Consider the following 10,286-nt stretch of genomic DNA (forward strand, 5'->3'; position numbering starts at 1 on the left):
CCAGCCTGGCCAACATGGTGAAACCCTGTCTCTCCTAAAAATACAAAAATTAGCTGGGCATGGTGGCAGGCACCTGTAATCCCAGCTATTCAGGAGGCTGAGGCAGGAGAATCACTTGAACCTGGGAGGTGGAGGTTGCAGTGAGCCGAGATTGTGCCACTGCACTCCAGCCTGGGCGACAAAGTGAGACTTTGTCTCAAAAAAAAAAAAAAAAAGGTACTTCTGCCCTGTCCCTATTTTAGCTAGTCTGGTGGTCTGATATGTGAGCCCTACCTCCCAGTCCCACCTCCTGCCTCATTACCAATCGCTGCCAGCATCATAGTCAATGACTCTGTCCTAGAACAGACACCCCCAGGCCTTTTTCTTCCCCAGAAAGCTAGTGTTCTCTCCTCCCATCGACATCAACTACCACCATTCTCAGAAAGGAAGCCACCAAATGGAAATAAACCGCCAGGGCAGCCTCCAGGAGGGAAAGAAATGCAAACAGACAGCTCAGAGTACGTGGACAAGTAGGGGACATTTCAGGCACTGTCCCAGCGACTCTTATGTCGACATCTTGCTTAGCTCACTCACTTTTTAAACTTATATTTTTATAAAAGGAAACCTTATATTGTAACTGAGATGGAAAGTCAGCATCACCTGCCATAAATGGAAGGTGCTGGAAAAAATAAATACAATGAAAACAAAACATTGTTATTAAATTCCAGCTCCAAGCCCTTGCTGCTCAAAAGCTCCAAGTCCAAGGCTGGGTTTCTATTTATTTGCTAAAACAGGATGTCACACATGTTTGGGAACTTTTAAAGACATATTTGCACAAAACTGAGATTTCCTCTTTGAAGAGGTGAAAGAGAATTTAAAAAGGAGTGATTTGAAAGGTATTCTATGTTACTTAATGTTATGTGTGTGGTCCAACAAAAGCATCTCAGATAGTTCACTTAATAAGCCAACTTGTCTGGGTCACGGTGTTTCTATGAAGGTGTTCTGGGATGAGATTCACATTCGAATCAGTGAACTCTGAAACAAGCAGACTGCCCTCCCTAAAGGGATGGGCCTCATCCAATCAGTTGAAGGCCTGGTAGAACAAAAGGCTGACTTCCTCCGAACAAGACGGAATTCTGCCAGCAAATGACCTTCAGACTTGAGGTCAAGGGCGGGACAGCAGATTTTGAACTTTCCAGCCTCCATAATCCCATGAGCCAATTCCCTAAAACAAACTCTCTCTGTAAATATATATGCACCCCTTTGGTTTCTCTGCAGAACACTGACTAATACAGCATCACTCTCTCAGGGTACCCAGGCCACAGGGGCTCATCAACCTGAGAGCTGGAAGGTTATCCCTTAACTGGGGACTTGAGGTGGGGAGGGATCCAACAGGAAGTGATACCACTATGAAAAATTTAACACCAGGGCAGATGCTGAGCCAGCACCATGGGAAGTCATTCCCATGAACTTGGAATCCCACAGTAACATTCCTTGCTAGCATGCCTAGAGGGCTATGAGGTGACCATGCTGGAAAGAAAGGCAACCTCTCAACCTCTTGCCCGTCCCACTGGAGTGCTTCTGATGATGTTGCATCTGCTCGATGACATTGTCCGGCTGTGCAATTGGGAAACCGACTCAACACAATGGGAATCACGCACTCATGCAGTCTCAGCTGAAAGGCGCTGGTGTGATCATGAGAACACCCCACCCCCAGCCTCTGCCTGGATTATTTTTCTAGCATCCAGTTTCCATCTGAACATGCCCCGGGACTGGGGACCTCACCATTGCCAAGACCACATCTGATTACTGGACCCTAAGCCCCAGAACAAGGGTTCCCAAACTTTAGTCATTTGTCTACCACCTTCTCGAGTACAGCTGGAAGATTTTCCTTCATAATTGTCCTTAAATCAACCCACTTTCTAACATAAATACGTGTATTTTAAAAAGAAATCTTTTGGCTCCCTGGGAATAGAAAATCAGCATCATTTGCCATGAATAGAAATTAATTGTGAAAATAAACACCCCCTACCCCCAAAGTTCACAAATTCTGGTTCAAAGCTATTCCCTGCCATAGGAACTAAGCTGCAGACCTGCTCTAAGTTAAAGAAGGGAAACTAGACTTAAAGAGGCACTAAACACCTTAGCCTCAGCTAAGATTCCCCGTTGATGGAATCAGAAGAACTGAAAGAGAACTGAAAAGGGAATTGCTTTCCCACTGAGTGATTTAATGTCACTTAATGACAGAGTCACCTAAAATCACCCCAGCATCATGAATCCCACTGTGTAGAAAACAGCATTAAACAGGGATCTCTCTTCCATTGATTCCAGTTCTATCTTCAGTGGTCTCCAACCAGGAAGCCACAAAGCGGGTGCCCTCACTTCCTTCCACCTCACCCAGCCCACTGCCCTGGGCCCAGCCTGTCCCAGAAGCTCTGGCAGGGCCTAGCTTAGACCTAGGAGCCCTGGCCCCTAGGAACCTGGTCTAGACCTATAAGAATTTCCCCACGGGAAGCTTCCTGTGAGCTAGGTATCAGGACAGGCCTTAAATTAAAACCTGGGGAAGCAGAGAAGTCGACCCCTCACAGATGGCTGGTGGGAAGATAAAATGGTGCAGCTACTTGGGAAAATCTGTCAGTCCTCAAATAATGAAACACAGAGTCACCCTGTGACCCAGCAATTTCCATCCTGGATATACACCCAAGAGAAATGAAAACAGACGTCCACAAAAAGCTTGCACATGAACGTTTATAGCATTATTCACAATTGCCAAAAGATGGAAACAACTCACATATCCGTCAACGGATGAATAGATAAATAGGATACGTACATCCATGCAATGAAGTATTAGCCATAAAAAGGAACAAAGCACTGATCCACATCACAACGTGGATGAACCTTGAAAATATTATGCTAAGTGGGCTCGGGGTGGTGGCTCACACCTGTAATCCCAGCACTTTGGGAGGCCAAGGCAGGTGGATCACAAGGTCAGGAGTTTGAGACCAGCCTGGCCAATATGGTGAAACCTGGTCTCCACTAAAAACACAAGAATTAGCCAGGTATGGTGGCGGGTGCCTGTAGTTCCAGCTACTCTGGAGGCTGAGGCAGAAGAATCGCTTAAATCCAGGAGGCAGAGGTTGCAGTGAGCCAAAACTGCGCTACTGCACTCCGGCCTGGGTGACAGAGTGAGACTTTCTGTCTCAAAAAAAACAAAACAAAACAAAACATAAACAAACAAAAAGAAAATATTATGCTAAGTGAAAGAAGTCAAGCACAAAAGGCCACATATTCTATGATTCTATTTAGATGAACTGTCCAGAAGAGAAAAAACCATAGAAAGAAAGTAGATTTGGCCAGGCGCAGTGGCTCATGCCTGTAATCCCAGCACTTTGGGAGGCTGAGGTGGGCAGATCACGAGATCAGGAGATTGAGACCGTCCTGGCTAACACGGTGAAACCCCATCTCGACTAAAAATACAAAAAAATTAGCCAGGCGTGGTGGCGGGCGCCTGTAGTCCCACCTACTCGGGAGGCTGAGACAGGAGAATGGCGTGAACCCGGGAGGCGGAGCTTGCAGTGAGCCAAGATCACGCCACTGCACTCCAGCCTGGGTGACAGAGTGAGACTCCGTATCAAAAAAAAAAAAAAGAAAAGAAAAGCCAGGAAGTGGATTCTTGGCTGATTAGAACTGAAGGAGGATAGGAAAATGGGGAAGTGATATCTAAAATGTATACAATTTCTTTTTGAGGTGATGAAAATATTCTAAAATTGTCTGTGGTGATAGTCGCATATATCTGTGAATACAAAAAAATACAACGAATAGTATGCTTTCAGAAACTCATTAAACAGGCCAGGTACAGTGGCTCACACCTATAATCCCAACACTTTGGGAGGCAGAGGTGGGGGGATAGCTTGAAGCCAGAAGTTTGAGACCACCCCAGGCGACGGAGCAAGATCCCATCTCTACAAAATCAAAACATTAGTCAGGTGTGGTGACACACACCTGGAGTCCCAGAGACTCAGGAGATGGAGGCAGAAGGGTTGCATGAACCCAAGAGTTTGAGGCTGCAGTGAGCTATGATTGAACAACTGTACTCCAGCCTGGGCAACAGAGCAAGACCCTGTCAAAACAAAAACAAAAACAAAAACAAAAACCTTCCTTAAACAAAGTTTTTAAAAACCAGGAAATTCTGAGTTAACTGGAAGCTGGTATTTAAAGCCTCTGTCCCCCTGGGTCTAATGCAAGAAGGATAGCCTCTGTTGCCTCTGCTGTGTGAGGGAGGTTGGAAACCATGGGTCAGGAGCCAGGGTCTTGAGTTGGAAAGGGCTGGTCTGGGCTGGGAACCCTCTCAACCCTCAGACCATGCCGCAGCAACAACTGATCAGCTACCCTCCAGGGCCTGGGACAGCATTCAACAGGGATCTCTTTTCCATTGATTCCAGTTCTGTCTTCAGTGGTCTCCAACCAGGAAGCCAGTTCTCCACTTCTCTGAATGCCCCAAGAGGTGGGGCGTGTGTGTCCCCATTTTCCCAGGTGGCTACCTGTCCATCAGTGTGTTTGCTGAGTACACACAGCATGCAAGGCTCTTTGCAGGCACTATGGGAAGACAGAGAGACATGGACCACAGGGTCCCGGCCCTCACAGAGAGCTAAAAAAAAATGTGAGGTTGATTTCATGCCTCCAATCAGTGCCCCTTCTTTTTCCCCAACAAACCAAGCTCACCTCCCACCCCTCAGAGTAGTGGGACCTTTGCGTGTGCAGATCTCTCTTTCTGGAACGTTCTTAGATCTTGATGTAACTGACTTCTTCTCTTCATTCAGCCCCAACTCCTCAGTCAGCAGAGAAGCCTCCCTGACTTCTCTGGTCTATGTGACCTGCCTGCCTTCAGCTCCTGAATCGCTAAACATTACATGCTATTTTCTTATTTATCTCTGTGCACTTCTTTTTTCTGTCTTGCCTCTCTGGAGTGGAAGCTCCCAGCGGGCAGGGATTTATGTCTGTTTCATCACTGCTCTGTCCTGGTGCCCAGCACAGTGCCTGGCCCACAGCAGATACTGAAGTCATTATCAGTGGAGTGAGGAATGCTGTTTTCAGGAGCGTTCTCCTCCCCATGCCAGGTCTCGTCAAGAAGCCTCAAGCCTCGAGATGACAGTATAGCATTCTCTTCCCACGGCCTCCAGCTCTCTGACTCCTCTGAGGGCAGGGAGCATGAATAATTCCAGGGCTCATGATCTGCTTGGAAACTGTGGTAAAAACACAATGAGGATGCTTGAGGCAGGGGGAGTAGGGGCTCAGACCAGGCTCTGGAACACACGAGGGTGGGAGAGCCAGGCATTCGGTCCACAGCCCAGGGAGGGCCAGGAAGCTCAAGGTAAGGCCAGGTGTGCAGAGTCAAGTCCAAGGTGGGGCTTCAGCAGGACAGGATACTGGTTGTCCAGGAGCCCTAAGACCTCCTGAGGAAAAGGCAAAGTGGAGAGACTTGGGTTTCCCCAAAGAGGACTGCCAGGGCCCTAACACCCTCATACAGCAAAACAAAGCTCTTCTTGATTTATATCCTACTGGGTTGTACATGGACTCCTGCTGTGTGCAGCATGAGAGACCACAAAAGCAAGGAGAAACGGAAGAATTGAGGCGTTCAAGCTAGTCCCAACCAGAATACTGTCTGCTTGGGTTCGTTGCAACCCCCCTTTTATAGATGAGAAAACGGAGGGGTAGCGAGGTTAGGTACCTTGTCAAAGGTCACACCCCCGGTAAGTGGCAGAGCTGGGAGTGGAACAGTCATACCCTTCCCCACCATCTTGCCTCAGGAAGGCCAGAGCTATGGAATAAAGGAAGATAGACACAGAAAATACAGCAAAGGCTTAGACGTGATCAATTTACAGCAATACCAGGGCTGCAGAGAAATCAGGCTGCAGGAAGTAGAAGGGCACAGCATTGGGGCTTTACTTTAAACCAATTAAATCCGAACCTCTGGGGACGGCCCCCACCAATAGGTGCTAAAAGATGCCCAGTGATTCCAATAAACTGCAAGGTTTGCAAACCACTTCCCTTGGCCCTTAAATGAAAACATTCAAAGCACCAGCTGCCTCATGTTCCTGGTGAATTAAGGTCAAGTATAGCTTATACACACATATATATATATAAAACACATTTGGCCGGGCGCAGTGGCTCAACCCTGTAATCCCAGCACTTTGGGAGGCCGAGACGGGCGAATCACGATGTCAGGAGATCGAGACCATCCTGGCTAACACAGTGAAACCCCGTCTCTGCTAAAAAATACAAAAAACTAGCCGGGCGAGGTGGCGGGCGCCTGTAGTCTCAGCTACTCGGGAGGCTGAGGCAGGAGAATGGCATGAACCCGGGAGGCAGAGCTTGCAGTGAGCTGAGATCCGGCCACTGCACTCCAGCCCGGGCAACAGAGCGAGACTCCGTCTCAAAAAAAAAAAACTATATATATATATACATACATACACACACACACATATATTTACATGTGTATCCACAGGTGCCTCTCAGATTGCTTGGTTCCAGAGAGAGAACTAAATCCTTTTTTCATGATGCCTCCTGGGAAAGAGAACAGACTTATTTTCCCAACACCAAGACCCTGCTGCTAGAGTGGTAAACCCGGTCCCACTAACACACCAGTGAGTGAAGGAAAGTCGTTGGTGCATCTTCCTTTATCTTTTGTTGCCTCCAACTGGCCCTGCCAGGGGGTCACAGGGTAATCTGGGGCAAACGGCACCTGCTCACTGGGGCACAGTTCCTCTGACACAGACCAAGAGGACGGTCGGATTAAAGCCGCATTCCCTAAGCATCACCGCCTTGGGTCCGGTTACCTAGAAGCAAAGGCTGGGGTGAGGATTCCTGTGCTAGGATTTTCTTTTCTTGTTTTTTTTTTTTTTTTTGAGATGGAGTTTCACTCTTGTCACCCAAGCTGGAGTACGGTGGCGCAATCTCGGCTCACTGCAACCTCCGTCTCCCGGATTCAAGCAATTCTCCTGCCTCACCCTCCTGAGTAGCTGGGATTACATGTGCCTGCCACCACGCCCGGCTAATTTTTTGTATTTTTAGTAGAGATGGGGTTTCATCATGTCGGCCAGGCTGGTCTAGAACTCCTGACCTCAGGTGATCCACCCACCTTGGCCTCCCAAAGTGCTGGGATTACAGGCGTGAGCCACCGTGCCCAGCTGTGCTAGGGATCTTCTAAGGGATACTCTTGGGTGAAACCGAGAAGAAAGTCATTTGAAGCCCGCACCCATGACAGCCGGAGGTGATGGGTACATGATTCAGCAAATGGGACCTGGGTGGGCCCCCACTGTGACCATTTCTGTGGGTGCACCACGTGTTCTACTCATTACTCACAGTTTTCCTTAAAACACATTAAGCTTAAATTGATTCATTTTTAAAATATTTATTCTGTTCCGTTTTTTGTTTTTAAAACAGGGTCTCACCCTCCCAGGCTGGAGTGCAGTGGCATGATCCCAGCTTGCTGCAGCCTTGACCTCCTGCGCTCAGGTGACCCTTTTGCCTCAGCCTCCTACAGATGCATGCCACCGCACCTGGATAATTTTTTTATTTTTTGTAGAGATGGGGGTCTCCCTAGGTTTCCCAGGCTGGTCTAGAACTCCCAGGCTCAAGTGAACCTCCCACCTCAACCTCTCAAAGTGCTGGGTTTACAGGCATGAGCCACCACACCCAGCCCGATTCATTTTTTAAATACGCATTACACTGTAAATGGAAAATCAGCATCACTTGCCAAGAGACATTTAAGTAACACACCAAAATGAACACGAGCATAATACAGTCTTTAACATCGCCTGTATGCTACAGCAGTCATTTCCAAATGCCTGCGGGCGTGCAGACCCCACTCAGGGTGGGTCGATGATTAAGCCTCTCTCAGGCTCTGGTCTGGGAAGAATGTGACCCCGTGTCACACTGGTATAAACGGATGCTGATCATGCCACTCGGGCCTGATGTGGCTCCAGACAGAGCCAACTGCAGGAGGGAGAGGGAGCAGCTGCCCTGACCCTAGTGACTTCTCAGGGCTTCCAAACCCCCTGCCCCTGCAGCCTCCAGCTCAATGCTCACCCAAGGCTTGGGGTCTCCCTTCTCCCACTCCTCCCCTGGGTCCGCTGAGACGCTGGGCATACATTATGACGGTTACTGGGGTGCCCTGGTGAACTACTGGATAGGAATTGATGGTTCCTATGCCTGCCAGCCCTTGCTGGGCTTAAACAAATACCATCAGAACTAATGGCAGAGGAGAAAATCTGACTTAACTTAAGGCTAGAAAGCATCCCTGAAAAAATGGTGAGTCTTTTTTTTTTTTAAGACAGAGTCTCACTCTTTCACCCAGGCTGGAGTGCAGTGGTACAATCACAGCTCACTGCAGCCTCAAATTCCTAGCCTCAAGCGATCCTCCCGCCTTAGCCTCTGGAGTACCTAGGACTACAGGCGCACACCACCACACCTGGCTAATTTTTATTTCATTTTATTTTTGAGACAGAGTCTTGCCCTGTCACCTAGAGCTTGAGTGCAGTGGCGCGATCTCAACTCACTGTAACCTCTGCCTCTGAGTTCAAGCAATTCTCCTGCCTCAGCCTCCCGAGTAGCTGGGACTATAGGCATGCGCCACCACACCCAGCTTATTTTTGTATTTTTAGTAGAAACAGGGTTTCTTCACTGGCCAGGCTGGTCTCGAACTCCTAACCTCAAGTGATTCGCCCACCTCGGCCTCCCAAAGTGCTGGGATTACAGGCATGAGCTACCGCGGCTGGCTAATTTTTATTTTTATTTTTTGTACAGATGGGGTCTCACTATCTTGCCCAGGTTGGTCTCAAACTCCTGGCCTGAAGCAATCCTCCTGCCTCGGCCTCCCAAAGTGCTGGGATTATAGGCATGAGCCACCATGCCTGGCCTGGTATGAGTCTTAAAGGTCTTAAAGGATAAAGAGAATTAGTTGGACAGAGAGAGGAAGGGAACATGGAAGAAGAAGGACAAGGAAAAGAGCAGGTAGAAGAAGTGGTGAGAGAGGATTAAGAGATGCAGGAAATGGCTGGGCCCGGTGGCTCATGTCTCTAATGCCAGCACTTTGGGAGGCGGAGGCAGGCGGATCATGAGGTCAAGAGATAGAGACCAGGCTGGCCAACATGGTGAAACCCTGCCTCTACTAAAATTACCCAAATTAACCGGGCATGGTGGCAGGCGCCTGTAGTTCCAGCTACTTGGGAGGCTGAGGCAGGAGAATCGCTTGAATCAGGGAGTCGGAGGCTGCAGTGAGCTGAGATCGCACCACTGCACTCCAGCCTGGCGATAGAGCAAGACTCCGTCTCAAAAAAAAAAAAAAAAAGAGTTGCAGGAACTAAGAAAAAAGAGTGGGCTAGAGTAGAAAGCAAGAGGGGAGAGTGATGAGTCCAGAGAAGGGGTTAGACCAGTGCGTCTCACCACCAACCACACCGGGGCACCTGAAACCCCCGTGCCCTGGCCCCTGCCTCCAGAGATTCTGACATCATCACTCTCAGGCGGGACTGGAAATCAGCATTCTATCCAGATTGCCCAGGACAGTCCGAGGGGCAGCCAGCCAAGGACCTCTAAGTTAGAGCATGTAAGGCCTGGTTTTTGCTTAGGAACAGCTGAAACTACTGAAGAATTTTAAGTGGGGCAGGGGAAGTGACTTGGTCAGCTTTGTGTCTCTATCAGATCCTTCTGGATGCATATGTGAAATGGACCTCAAGGCCAGAGTGGCTGCGGGGACGGAGGTCACAGAGCTTGTGCAATTGTCAAGGCAAAAGATGGCAGCGGTCTGGGCCAAGATAGAATCCACTGAGATGAAGAGAGGGGATGGATTCCAGAAGGACTGAAGGTTTGCATGAAGAGACAGAGGACCGCTCCAGGCTTCCACTGTAAGCCAGGGAAGGGTGGCGGTGGTGTATACTGAGAGGCCACCACTGTTGGCTCAAAGACCAGCCTGGTCCACTGCTCTCAGCCTCTCCTGCGCTCTAGGCCCTGGGCTTTAGGGCTCATGACCATTCATCTGAATTTCAACACACTTCCCGCATTAATAAGAGAGAGGATTCAAGGCTAGCTTGCCACATTTTACTCAAAAGATCGTATCATCTCATGATCTGAATATATTCAGAGAAGTAAATGAGGGAGCAGGAAAGAGAGGGGATTTTTCAGTTTTCTTCTGTACCCTAGACAGACAAGGGCAAAGACCCTTAAAAGATTTGGGTTTCAGCTGGGCACAGTGGTTCACGCTTGTAATCCCAGCACTTTGGGAGGCTGAGGACAGAGGATCACTTAAGCCC

The 10,286-nt window shown here is 48.7% G+C and overlaps 1 protein-coding gene across 1 annotated transcript in view; it reads right to left on the reverse strand.

Moving 5' to 3' along the window:
- EMP2 (epithelial membrane protein 2) overlaps positions 1 to 10,286 on the reverse strand; it is a 53,963-nt gene that overhangs the window by 35,639 nt on the left and 8,038 nt on the right. The gene's annotated exons all lie outside the window — the stretch shown is intronic.

This window comes from Piliocolobus tephrosceles, chromosome 17 (assembly GCF_002776525.5).
Source record: "Piliocolobus tephrosceles isolate RC106 chromosome 17, ASM277652v3, whole genome shotgun sequence".
Lineage (NCBI taxonomy): Eukaryota > Metazoa > Chordata > Mammalia > Primates > Cercopithecidae > Piliocolobus > Piliocolobus tephrosceles.